Source organism: Cottoperca gobio, chromosome 9, assembly GCF_900634415.1.
Source record: "Cottoperca gobio chromosome 9, fCotGob3.1, whole genome shotgun sequence".
NCBI lineage: Eukaryota > Metazoa > Chordata > Actinopteri > Perciformes > Bovichtidae > Cottoperca > Cottoperca gobio.
This window is the reverse complement of record NC_041363.1, coordinates 23,086,758-23,101,405: the sequence shown is the minus strand read 5'-3', so window position 1 is coordinate 23,101,405 and position 14,648 is coordinate 23,086,758. Positions and strand designations below refer to the sequence as shown.

General features: G+C 36.5%; 1 protein-coding gene across 3 annotated transcripts in view; it reads right to left on the bottom strand.

Moving 5' to 3' along the window:
• The window catches only part of LOC115013342 (protein yippee-like 1), a 34,852-nt gene extending 26,604 nt beyond the window's left edge, over positions 1–8,248 (bottom strand). The window contains exon 1 of one of the 3 annotated variants that reach the window (XM_029439570.1): positions 7,724–8,248. The gene's annotated coding sequence lies outside the window, so the exon portion shown is untranslated. Of the gene's footprint in view, positions 1–4,768; positions 5,022–6,949; positions 7,281–7,723 lie in introns of those variants that run through there. The other 2 variants (XM_029439571.1, XM_029439569.1) reach the window with 2 other exon arrangements.
• Between the last annotated feature and the right edge of the window lie 6,400 nt (positions 8,249–14,648).

Sequence of the window (14,648 nt, the reverse complement as noted above, 5' to 3'; positions counted from 1 at the left end):
AGGACCAACTAGAATAGAAGATGAGAGAATGAGAGACACAATGAATAAATAAAAAAATATATCTTTGCAGGTGTACAGCACCAAATATTCACCAGAATGAAAACCTGTTGCACCTCCTGCTTAACCTCACTGCTGTGTGGACTTTGGCAATAATTTAGATGCCAGGTGATCAAATATGACATTTGTGCGTACACCAATACCAAAAGTATTCAAAAATATGCATAACTAATCTTTTCCAAAATCATTTTCAACATTGAGACTCAAACAGTAATTCACCTCCTCGAAAGAGCTCAACAGAAGACATGCCTTACTGATAATATAATAACAAATGCAACTTTTTAAGTTTAACATTCACATTGTCAAACACACATTTTTATTCGACCTATTTCCGTTAAAATAATCTCGTTTCTCCTCCATTATTATTATTATTATTATTTTTTTACAAATCTTTGCATCCTTGCCACCTTTTATGACCCTTTGTATTTATCTTGTTTATAGAATTATCATTATAAATAGTTTGCACTAAATTGATTTATGTGAAACTAGATCATATTTAATGGGGGGAAAAAATCTGGTTTTCCCTCTGATGTCCTCCAGCTGCTCTGCCTCAACTCTGTCTGATTGACAGAGTTTCTTGAGGGACAGAAAGCTTTACTTGTTGCTAAAGTAGAAAAGCGCTAACAGCTGCTAACGCTAGTTAGCCGTGCTGGGAGTGTTGGTGGACCTATGGCCGCTTGGAGCAGGAGGTTTTAGGGCACGGGGGAGGGGAGTCGGCAGCAAAGCGGTCGAGTCATACAAATAAAATGTGAAATCAATCAATCAATATTAATAGATATTTGGCCAATTGGAGGCAGCAGAACGACCTATAAACATAAAATAAGACATATAGAGTGCTGCATGAATGAGTCCGAAAAGCCAGAAATGTGTTAGCATTGTCGCACTCGCGGTTCCTTCGTCTCAAAGTCAATGGGTTTTTCTAAGTGGGATTTTGGCAAAATGCCTGAAATAAGGTATTTAACACAAATTTAAGAGATTTACACGCTTTGTTATAAGACATAAAATACATCAGTAAATACCCCACTCGTGAATTTAAAGCTTTTAGGCGTCTTAAAAAGGAGGTTGCTAACAATTTGCTAAATGAGACGACTAAACGTCATCACGACGTACACTAATCCGCTTTTAGTTTAGCGGTGGTGAAGTCATGCGACCGTGGTGCAGTTTGTTAGAAGCCACATTTAGCTTTTTACTTCTGGTAATTGCATTTACGCTTCAAATATGATAAAAGCTCTTTTCATTTGTGAAGATTATCTTGCTGAACAAAACATGCGAGTGTCATAAACGTTTGTTTGCCACACAGTTTATGGGTGTAACATGTTTTAATGTTTAAGGGGCTAAATATGAAATTCAGAGCATGTCTTTGACTGAGGGATTGCCTCCACACGGCTCTCAACATGGCGACGGTGCACGCAGCTAACGGTGCTATCTGTGTGACAACGCAAACAACGGCAACAGTGCTGACAGAGCTAACCGTGTTAACCTGAAGGGGAACTGAAGGTTGGGTGCAACGTTTCAGCCACAACGCCGTTGTTCGGGACACATTATCAGAAACAAGTGCCGCATGTGCACGATGCAGAGCGGAGGTCATTAGCAAGTCAGTGGGACACACACACACGTAGGGAATACCATGCACGCGCAGACCGGCTAAGTAAACAAAGCACAGAGAAACTTGGATTACAACACACACAGAGGGAGTGTGACTTCATTCTCTGCTCAGGTAGACATTACTCCACTATATCTGTAGACGACAAATAATTGTTTGCTGCTTTATTAATGCTCTGAATGTCATATTTAGAACTTCAGAACTTAAGTAATAATCTGGAAGATTTTAATTTAAAGTAATGTTTGTTAAATCACTGTTGAGCCCTTGCATTTGAAGTGTTACAAACAGTGTCTGTGGCGACATTCCCAGGAAAAAATGAAAAAGCAACGCAGAGTTAGTGACATGTTTTCCTTCACCTTGCAGGGGTCGGTCCACCAGAGAGGGTAGGTGGGACTGACGCAACAGACTCTTAAAATCACTGAGTGTGAAGCAGAGAACTGTTATTTTCCGGTTCTCTGCTAGCATTGTGAGTAAAAGGTTTATATGGCCAACAAACAGAAAAGAGAGATGACTATGATGAAACTTCAAAACTACCAACTGTCTGACGTCACACATACGACTATCTTTGTATCTCTGAGAAGTGAAATCCAAAAACACACCTGCAATTACTGCCTATCGCCATAGGTGCCTCCAAAACGGAGATCTTTGAGATGGCAACTTTACGTGGGGAATATTGCTGTACTGTTGTCATGGATCACCTGTCAGTCAAACACAGTAGGCGGGACTATGACATCTTTTGTTCTTTTGTTGATCGAACATTACACTGGGTGTTGCCATTTATCTGCTCAACCACAGTGTATTTCATTCTTTATATTTACTACAAACATATAATAGGAAACACATTTTATGTGCACTCTGGGATCTTTTTTCCCCAGGCAAAGACCAACACTGGTGACAGTAATGAGAGAGTAAAAAAAGGAAGATCTACTAAATGTTGAGGTGTGGTTTATACTATATGTATGCAACTGTATGATTCTCAACAATATGGCAGTGGTGTAAGAAGTGTTAAGATATTTTACTTAAGTAAAAGTAGCAATACTACAGTGTAAAAATACTCTGTTACAAGTAAAAGTCTTGCAAAATCGTACTCAAGTACAAAAGTATGAGCATCAAAATATTCCACCAAAAGTAAAAGGTACTCATGCAGAATGACCCACATCACAATGATATACTTATTACATTATAATTAGTGATGCATATATCTGTTAATCACTTTAATTGTAAAGGTGGGGAATGATTGTAATAACTTTATATAGGTATCTTAATCTATATTAATACATCATAGTTTATTAGTTGATTATACTTTGTAGTAATAATATGAATCCGCAAAGTAACTAAAGCTGTCAAGTAAATGTATTGGAGTACAAAGTCAAAGATTTTAAATTGAAGTAGAGTAGAAGTATAAAGTATCATACAATGTAAATACAGTAAAGTACAAGTATCTCAAACTTTTACTTAAGTACAGTACTTGAGTAGATGTACTTTTCACATTCCACCACTGATTTGACAGCCACACCTTGAAACCCAATACTACTTCTGAAAAAGTATTGGTATGTTTTCACAAAGGACAGACATCGTGAAAGATAATCCAAGTGTTGAAAATAGGAAAAACTAACTACTGTCCTTAAAAAAACACATCGTCTCTCACAGGCTGCTCTCAGTCACTATAACCACCAACACAGCATAACAAAAGGTTGCACCGTGTTAAAAAAACAACAACAACAACAACAACAACCCTGCTGCATCCCCGAGAGTGAAAACACAATAACAACAAGCTTCAGTGGCTCCAGAAGTTTCCAGTTGAGCTCAATGTGCTGCAACAGGAAGAGCAGCAGCTTTGAGACAGAAAACAGCAGCCAGACAAGAAAACAAAGGAGCTTCCGCAACTCAACAGGAAGCAGCCGTGACCTGAAGCATGGCTGTTCTGCAAACACCCACATATTTACACAACTGGGAAAGTACAAGACAGGGGGAACTACTGGCAGACAAACCCTGTGGCCCCCAGACGAGCCATATTTCCATACATATACTGTATAATCTGCACAGGTACCCGAGGCATAATCCCTGCATGAACGGTACAAAATCCCCTGAATTAGCCCAGTAGAGCCCAGCCTGCATGTGCATGGGGAAAGGTAAACACACACACACACACACACACACACACACACACACACACACACACACACACACACACACACACACACACGCACACACACACGCACACACACACACAAACAAATAAGAGCTTTGTGAGTGTGTATAACACTCTGTTATTTGCATTAAGACACACTGACAACATGACACAACGCACACTCTTTCATTGTCTTCCTAAATGCCAAATAAGGACAAGTAAAGTCGGTGGAGCTGTTTCTTTGTTTGTTTTGGTTCCCTGTGAAGCCAAGTTTCTCACTTCAGGATATCTGACAGCACATGGTCTTATTTGTGTTCACTTTGTAGGGTCTTACTTGAGCATTTTCGGTATATTTCTTTAACTATAACAGCTGGAAAACACTTAGAAATATGCCTTAAATCCTACAAAATATTTTCCTGACACTAGAATTCATGCTTCTTTTGTTTCAGCCTTCCTTGTCACATGGTATCAGCTCAAATTTGGATTTAAACGATGTTTTCTTCTTGAAAGATAAACAAAGGAAAATGTAAAAAAGGGAGATGTGAGTTGAGTGGACAGGTAACACAGCAGGAACAGCTGATATTCAAACAGAACACGGTGAAAACAAAGAGGCAGCACACTGTGCGTCTCTGGTAACCACTAACAGGAAGAAGTGTCCAGACAAAAGACTTGCTCCACTCACCACTGAATCTAACCCGAAAAAACAACACATTTAATACAACATGCGTTTACACCATCATTTTTATATTCTAAATAACTTAATCTCGACATGACAGGCTTTTGCAGCCCCCCCTCCTCTCCTAAAATGTGTTTATCCCCAACAAAGAGCAACGACGCGAGCTCAAGTGCAACAGTGTCGCTGTATCTGGCCGTTTTCTTATTGTTTGTTTTTTTCCGAGCCTGATGCAGTCTGTGAATCCAGCACGACACCAGAACCAGGCTTTATGAGGTAAACATTAACCTGATGCTGTACTCACCACCTGGATCAGATCTGAGCAAAAAGCAGCTTGGTGGAAAACTGCTTGCTGGAGAAAGACAGAGATGTTTTTCAGTTTGTTGTTGTTTTTTTAAGTTGAATAAATGATTGTCGCCGTCCCAGAGTCTGGTCCATGTGTGATGCTGCCAGATGGGAACTTATTGTTGTGTCCTTTGAGTGCTGACGGATCTCATTTTTCCCAACACGGGCTTTTGTTGTGTCTTTTGTGTGCGTAATGGACTGGCTGGTTACTTTGGTACAGAAACGTCACCACGTGGGAGGGAGATGGAGCTTTGACTGACTGCTAGGGCTAGCCTATGGGGGCTGCGCTGCCTTCAGGCTCCCGTGGGAAAGATGGTAACCAGGGTGAGTAGCATTTAAGTGGAAATAAATTGTTTTGTTTCTTTACTATCTTTTAGCCTCCGATTAATTTCAGTGTTTTTTGGAAATAACTTATTACTGTATATGTTCTTAAATGTTTTTTACTTTTTGCCATTTTTGTATTACAATTATTTATTGTAAATTCCTCATCTTCAATAGTGCATACATTTGGATATAATTATATAATAATAATAAATGTATTTAAGTAAATATATGTACATATTGTTTTGTTTTAATGTTCTATGTGTGTATAGCATGAAGTAGCTACAGCTTACATTTTATTGTGTAATCCTGTGTTGTAAAATTAAAAATGAATTAACCTTGAGCTTTATTTGTGATTATTTTTGTGTCAAAACACTTATGCTTAATACTGCATATAGTGTATGCAGTATTAATTTAGTACCTTTTAGTTTTAGTTTTTGACAATTTGTAGCCTATTTCTCATGACGTATATCGCAATGTAGTTTTTAAGGTTATTTATCTACACTATGCATCTGTTCTTCTACTTTCTTTTGCTGCTGTGACACTTCAGGTCCATGCATATGATCATTAAACTTAATCTCGTCTTAAAGCAAAGTTATTCTTAATAACTCAATTTACTCAAACTTTACTTCAGGATACATTTAGGTTTATATTTTAAAATGTTTTCTCAGTTTGGGACTTGTAAAACACAGTGATATAGCTTATTTTGTATTATTGATATGCCCAAAATGCCCTGTATTTAATTTATTTTTCACCCGTATGTATCTCACTTCAGGTTGTTTGCTTTGGCACCTAAAAAAACAACTTCTCCGATTAAGACGTTTTAAGTGGAGGAATATTTTTTGCATTATCACTGCTGTAAAACATTTATTCCTACGCATCGCATATAAAGTTTCTGTGTGTGAGAGTTATTTATCACAAGCAAAGAAATGTATTATATATTTTTTGTTTCAGAAAAGCTGTGAAAGTTATTGTTTCATTATTGAAGTGTATATTTCCCATGTGACATGAACGCACCACTGAGAGAAGGAGGGAGCGCGCAGCTACCCGGATGTGTAAATAAATACAAGATGAGAATATGAATATGACTCCCTGTTCTATCTCGGATATGAATACATAATATTTTTGTTTGTCATTTTTGGTTTTCCACCAGCTGCTCTCTTTTTATTATAGGCAAAGTCACATTTTGTTTGGCACATGTTTCACTCAAATTACCAATTGCATGACAAATATTTCCAAATATTTCATATGTAAAAACACCAAAAAGCAGAAAAGGGTCAACATAACTAAGCACCATAGAAACACTATAGAAATAATATAGGATGTTTGAAAAATATCCACACAGAGCCACAAGATAATTTCAGAAACAGATCAAAAGATTCCTATTTTTGGGTTTCTTTAGACTTTGACTATTGAGACAAAGATGAAATTCTTATTTTAGTTTACAGATTGAAAAACAAAACAGCAGCCTGGTCCCCCACACCACCACCACCATCAACACCACCACCACCACCTCCTCCTGCAGCTGCTGCTGCTGCCCTGTTTGTGTGTCAATACTGCATCATACTGAAATAAAAAAGAGCCATACCTGAAATATAGCCTGAATGACATTAAATGTATAAAAAAAGGCTCAAATTAAACAGTAATCTGGTTCATATCTCCCGAACAAAAGCCTGCCCTCGTCCTACCCTTGCTGTCCTGACGTCGAGGACGCGCGTGAGCTTCAAGACTACAACAACAGCTCATCATGGACTGTTTTTTTTATTTCATACTTTCATCCCTTCATTAAAAAATAAAATGGTGACAACGCAGCACGAACCTCGTTATGTTGCAATACCCTCAAATGTGTTGCTTCACCACATGGATGCATGTAAATAACATTGCAGCTTCCCTCTGAGGTGCGCGCGTGAGCGTTATGGAATCCACCCCTTTCACTGTGTTTTTGTCGCCTGTTCACGTGGCATCATAAGCCCCCAAAAAACTGACCGAGATCTGCAGCCAAAGAGATGAAGATGATGGTGATCATAACGCATATTATCAGCTGAAAGGAGCAGCATGTCAGGTTTTTTTTTGCTCTTGAATGTAACTCGAGGATCAAATTGCAAAACGTGTTTCATTAAAGAAAGGAGACATTAACCTTATAATTAATGTACATAGGTTATGATACACTGACAGTTATATTAATCCAAAATAACTATACTTTTAGAGGGGCATTATATACAACATAACATAAATACCACACTTTAAGTTTCTAGAGGAATATTATGCAAATATTCTAAGATTGTTACCAGAATATTAAAGTGTGTTTCATGCATTACATAGTTTATTAGCTCTGCATGCATCACAAAACACAAGAAGCCTAATCCTACGATTAATTTAAGCTGTAAAATATAAATATAGAAACACTATAAATCCCCTGTTGCAACAAGAAACAAAACATGAAAAACCACAAAGTAGCCTATAATAACAGCTATACACTCACTACACAGACACACACTTTAAAGTCTCTAAGGGGATATTACAGCAGGTAATACAGTGATTATTCTGACAAACACACGCGTGTCCTCCAGCAGGTCACTGGCGCTGCACTCACCCCAAAAACACTTCGTCTTCCCCCCCTCGGAAACCAAAACAACCCGGTGAAGAAATCTCTTCCTCCGCTGGAGCTGCAGGATATTGGTTAAAAAAAAACATTAAGAGACCTTCTCAGTCACATAAAGGTAGGAGTCTGTCTAGCTCGCGCCAAGTGCCATTTAAAAGTCTGCAAAAACATCAATCTTCCCAGTGGATCTTCTCTGCGTTCATAAACCAAAGACTTTTTGGGTTGAAGATTGAAATATGCGGGATATCTCCGTAGGTCCGGTTCGAGTAGAGTCCCATCCGTGAGGCGGGTCAGAGTGTGTGCATGTTGGAGCAGCTTGCAGCTCTTTGAAGGGGTTTAACCTCTATACCTCCGACATCAGCGGTAGGACAGGCCGAGCTGTCCCATCTGCGGCCTTATTTATACAGAAATCCTAATTAGCTCCGTGATGCGCAGAGCGCTTTGAATAATGCACAACATACTCGACATACTCATTGACGACACCGGATATGTCTGGTCGGTTTTAAAGTGTTTATATTCTCATTGGGAGGAATTGTGTGAGCTGGTTTCGGTCTTAAACAAATAATAAAAGTGCAGAAAAAGCGGTGTTTTATTACATCCACCGGTGCTGCCTTTATGTGTTGCAGGAAATAAGAGAGTTGTGAATTGAGCGCACAAGAACAACAACGTGGAACAACTCTAACATTATTATAATCCCAAAGGACATTTGGTTTGCAGCCAGCCATTCATCATAGAATCACATAAATACACTGATGGAAATAACCAGCAACAAAAAACATAAAACAACTTAAAATATGTTACAAAAAGACATCAGAACTAAAAAACAGATATTTAATAAAAGCAGAAAGGTAAAAGTAAGGTACAACTTACTTGTTTCTTAGGTTTTCAAACACAGCTGGTCTTCTTTGACAGTGGATGGAGTTGCTCAGTTGTTACTGAGATGATTTAGTGGTTGTGACGTTTTGTTTTTATAAGTATGATGATACATTCAACATGGAACAAAGAACAAAACAGCTAAAGTAGCCTACACAGTTTGCAGTATACATTTTCATTATTTATATTTAGTATTAGTTGTATACGTGTATTTAGGCTTTAAAGTGAGTTTGTAAACTTTAAACATACTTTGTCACGAGGTGCTTTACGTGGATATTTTATTATTTATTTGTATTTCCGGTGATAAAGGCAGAAATCATGGACGCAATGTCAACAGCTTTTTTTAAAAACATTTTTTTTTAGCTTTTATAGCTTCCAAAAAGTAAAAAAAGTAAAACACTGTCTGCTGTATGCCTTTAAGCTGCTACTTCGGACCAAAACAACGGAACGCTCTTCATTTTTTAAATCTCCTAAATATGATCTTTGGAGAGGTACGTGAAGGCAACAGCAGCCTAGCTACACAGACTGTTCTACAAATAGCGTCCAATCAGCGAGAAGAAGAAACTTCGTCTGACTAATCCGCTGCGAGGGAGGGCGGGGCTACACACCACAGCCAATCAACCCGAGTCCAGACGCTGGACAGCGCGCTCCGGTGGCTGAGGGTTGTTTTTGGCTGTGCGCGCCACCGACACAGACGCGTGCCAAAAGCCAATACCCCAGAGCGCGTGCGTGGCCGCATTGCAAGCACGTGGTTAAGAAGCGCAAGTAAACAAACCCCCCAAAAATCAATAGATTTGATTGATTTTGAATAGTGGTCTTTACTGTGGTTTTATAATAAATATTTATATCAGGATTGTTTCAGTATATTTTATAAAATAATTGTATAGGTTTACCTTTTTCTTCCCCTTAAAAATTTATTTTTTCTTAAACCTCAATTTGTTTACTATTTTATCCACTTTAACTGTATTTAGTTTTTTATACGTTTGTGAAGCAAATTGGCTTACATTTGTATTAATGTTCGTAAATGTATTTAAAGTGGATTTAATTTATTTATAGGATTAAGTTCAACATTTTGTCAGCTCTTAAATCAAAAAGGAATTCATTGTAACCTTGTAACATGTAACCTTTTTATGGCTTGTAGGCAACATAAAGTGAATGACATTAATTTATGAATCACACTGCTGACTGGACAAAAGACAGACTGCAGTACATGTTATTAGCCAATACAACAGCGCCCCCTGAAGGACACTGTGGCATGGGGCAATACACCATGAAAGAGATAATTAAATCTATTGAACATGAGGTTTTGTTGTGACTTTTTTGGGTTGGACATTATTACATATGTTGCCATGCATTTTTTGTAAGACTTCTGCTTTATAAAAGTTAAAATAATGTCATTCAGTTTATTGAATTACAATACTGATTCCCACAAATATGACTTTATTTCATATGTTATGCATTTATATTTTAGCCCTATATTTTAACTTTCAGCAGATTCTCATAAAAAAAGAAAAACCACCAACCACAACTTCTATGTAATTGTTGTGCATATGATAAAGAACTTGAATTTGATCATTCATCATTTTTACTGCACCATGTTTTGATTCAAAACTAAATAGATATAAAGATAAATAACATTTCCTTTAAATATAATACCTTTAAAAAGGTAAGTAATTCTTCCAAAAAAACACAACAGGAAATGACATCATTAAATCACAGCAAGAAGTCCTCACAATAGGAAACATTAAATCTCTCCAGTGGCTGGAGACATTTATTCAAGTACTTTACTTAAGTACAAGTACTTTACTTAAGTAAAGTACAAGTACTTTACTTAAGTACTTGTACTTTACTTAAGTAAAGTACAAGTACTTTACTTAAGTACTTGTACTTTACTTAAGTAAAGTACAAGTACCTCAAAATTGTACTGGAGTATTTCTATTTTATACTTCTATTCCACTACATTTATTTTACAACTCAAGTTATTTTGCAGATTCTGTTCAATAATAATACTAAATATAATAAACAAATCAATTGAGATATATTATTATAGATTAAGATAAAACTTTATTTAACCCCGGGACTTTAAATGGAGAATACAACTGCAAAATAAAAGTGGCAGACAATAACAGCCACACTGCATTTTGGTGTATTAGGCCATTTTTATTAGGAAATGTTACTCTTTTTGTTAAACACAATTACATTCTATACTTTGTCCTTCCAAGAAACATTTATTTTGTAACTCTGTAATGATAGATTGTTGTGTTGCCGGTTTAAATCTTACAAAAGAGAGATCATAGAGCTGCGAGGCAGTGTTTTTAAGTAATGTCTATATAAATGTCTTGGCAGTTGCAAAAACACAAACAAACAGGGTTAAAAAACAGGGTTTTCAAAGTGGCAGTCAGTCTTTAATAATAGCAAAGAAATGCTTCGTTCAAGTCAAATCCTTCACACGACAGCAAAATAAAACTGACCGATCAATTCAAACAATGTCTATGGCAGGTCAAACAGGAACCTTTGAAATACAACCAAGGATCTTATTTTTTTTTTTTCTCTTTCAGAAATGTTAACTACACAATTAAAGGTTTATACTGATCAAAACATACAGAGGGAAGTAGTTCCACTGGAGACAACTCAAACAAGATTAGTGTCCGATAGAAACAAAACATTCATTTTACAATAAAAATATCTGCACAAAAACATCCCGAAAAAAAAAAGGGTAACTCAAAAAATATAAATGTTTGCTTTTTCGTCTTTTCAATACAGTCACAAATCACACAGCTGTGGCAACAAATCTCTTTAAAATGTACAAAACTGAAAGATAAGGATACCCTCCTGCGACCCCTCCCACCCACAGACTTGATTGTGTTCATTTTTAAGAGCGTATACTGCGATTACAAACGGATTCCCGACTGAACAAAAGCTGCACATCAAATCTTGGATATCAAGACTATCAAAAAAGGCACAAACAGACAGGCTGCACAAAGAACTCAGCAGAACTTTTTTTTTTTTATACAACTAATCCCAGTAAGGTTTCCAGTGCCCTTAATGTTCGGTAACCCCCCCACAAAAAAGACTATCTATAGGCAAGTCAAGTCCCAGCAGGCACCTCGGATTACAACTCCCATCCCAACTACTGTAGAAGCAAGTGCATTTAATAATCGTGTGACAGACGGGTGTACAGCGAGTGTGAGGAGCACTGGGACAGGCGAGTCTTTACTTCCCGCTCAACGTCTGCTCAGGTGAAATTTGAGAGTGCAAAACCTGTCGTCATTTCGGCAATGGAGTTTTGGACAATTTAAAATCTCAGATGGTTAAATCTAAAAATCTTTGAAGAAAAGGTTTTTGGGTGTGAGCAAAGATTGATCAAATATTATTTAAATATAAAAGTTGTATGATATTTTCCAGTAACACCTTATTTTTTACAGGTCCATTATTTCCTAATATTTTCTTGAAAGTGTAATTTCACACTAGTTCTATGGAAAAGACAAAGTTTAATTCAGTTCTTGAGTTGAATAAGTTCAGAGGATTTTCCTTGATAGGACATAATTTATTTATAATTGGAAACTTACAAAAAACTTGCAAATGTTTGTATCCGACTGTCAATGCGTCTAAAAGACTCTAGGTTACGATATCTTAGCAATAATGGGAATTAATTCATTGGAAGTGGACCAACTCAACACGAAGGATGCAAAGATTAGTTGATTACTTCAAATCAGCAATGATTCTGATTAATAATTCATTGTTAAAGTAATTTATCAAGGTAAAATAATTAAACATTTGCTGGTTACAGCTTCTCAAAATATGAGGATATACTGTTTTTTTCAGTTTCATATAACGATTATAAAAATAAATCGATTGAATAAATGATGAAAATAATAGTTTGTTGTAACAATTTAACCCCCATTTCTAATCAAACTAAAATTAATATCAAATTAGTTCTTTGCAGAAAACTTCCTTGCAATAATTACAATTTACAGACCTGTAAAATTAAAATAAAAAGCTTGTACACAGGCTAGCTATCTGCTTTGATAATTACAGATTCATCCGAAGTTTTACTTCTTTACATCTGAAGATGACCGGGCTGCAGTAAAGTGTACTGCAGGGTGTGACATCACTGTTGGAGGTCTGGCTGAACAGTTATGGCTTGAGTGCATGTCAGCAGAGCATTAGCCTCCTCTCTTAGCCCCGACGCAGTTTCAGTCTATCTATCCAGAACAAAAGAAAAACAATCTGTGTTCTTGGCTCTGTCCACTGTGATTTAACTCGACCAGAGCAGCTCTGCCCTCAAGAGAAATGTTTAAACAACTCAAACTTGCTTTTTGCAAATGTACAATAAGAATACAAGTTGAGTTTTAGCTTCACAAATGAAAAAAAATCAAGAGTTTACAGCTCACCCAATACTTTTGTCACAGACCTCCGTCATCATTGTAAAGAATGAAATATCCCCTGAAGCAGCACGACAGTTATGAAAAAGTCTTATTTTATATTTAAATCTCAAATGTCTTACTTTAAGTGTCAGCAGAGAAAGATTCTTGAAGAATCTTTTTAGGTGGATATCGACTTTAATCTACTTTGAGATGCTTTAGTGTCGTAAATAATACTTTGTTTCATTCATTAGGTCACTCACACATCACTGAATGAGCTGCACAACAGTAACCTCGCTAAAGGCTCAGTGTTAGCATGAAACTGAATATATTTGAGGCCCACTTGTAAACAAACTGACAGCCATGAGGCGCTGCAGTTCTACTCAGATGAAACGACTCGGTCGGTTGACGAAGGCTTGTTTGTTTTTCCCCCAAAGTTTCCACATATATTTAGTCTCAATTCCTTTCGTTTGAAATAAAACAATTCTAATTCAAAGTCTTTAATCAGCAGTTACTGACAAAAACTCAAAATAGGTCTTGACTTCTGCTCCTTTTTTTTTTTAAAGCTTTAAAGCTGTGCTGCAGTTGTCGCCTGGTACTGACACTGCCAACTGTTATCTGCATGAAAAATGTTACAAGGGACGAATTGGAAAACCTGATCTGTAACGTTTGGGTATGATTTCAACTGTATCATGACTGGATCCCATTTCTCAGGTTGAGGCAACAACACATTTGTGGTTTCTGTGTGATTGGTATAAATACAGATATATGGTTATTCTCCTATTTGCAACCACAACAAGAAGCGTTACCATGCAAGATGGAGTCTGACTAAAAACGAGGAGACTGAAATCTGTAAATGAAAAGGACATAAAAACAGACAAAAGAAAATGCTGAAGCAAAAGAAGAGTAACAGGACAAAAAGCACTGTGCGATTGGGAAGTGTGACATACCACAAAAAGGTAGAACAGAGAGAGCCTGGGCGCTGTCCCTCGGCGGATCTGACCGGCTTGTGTGGCACTTAACATAGTCGTCTTTGTATACAGAGCTTATAACAGTCATGCAAAGGGCACAGTATTATTCTAACAAGGCGAGAGAGAGAGAGAGAGAGCGAGACAGAGAGAAAAGAAAACACGAAACAGCAAGAAAAACGAGGCACAACAACATTTCCAAACAAAAACAAGTTCTGTGTGATCACTGAACTGTTGTCCGGACGCAGTCAATTTTCTCGCATCTGAAAAACATCGTACTGTACATACAGACCTTTATGAAATAAACAGACATTTCCTTTAGGTTTCTCATGGCTAAGGCAGAAATTGATGGTGAAATCTTTCAATGCACTTGTAATTTGGTGCATTTATACACAACCTGACATTATATTGAAGCCGATGAGAAATTAAAACGGGCATTTTCGGTGTTTAACTAATATATAATATATATATATATATATATATATATATATATATATATATATATATATATATATATATATATATATATATATATATATATATATATATATATATATATATATATATATATATATATATATATATATATATATATATATAATATATATATATATAATATATATATTATATATAATATATATTATATATAATATATATATATATAATTTTGTATTTGGGTCTACTGTGTCCGAAGGATTAAAATAGGTCTTT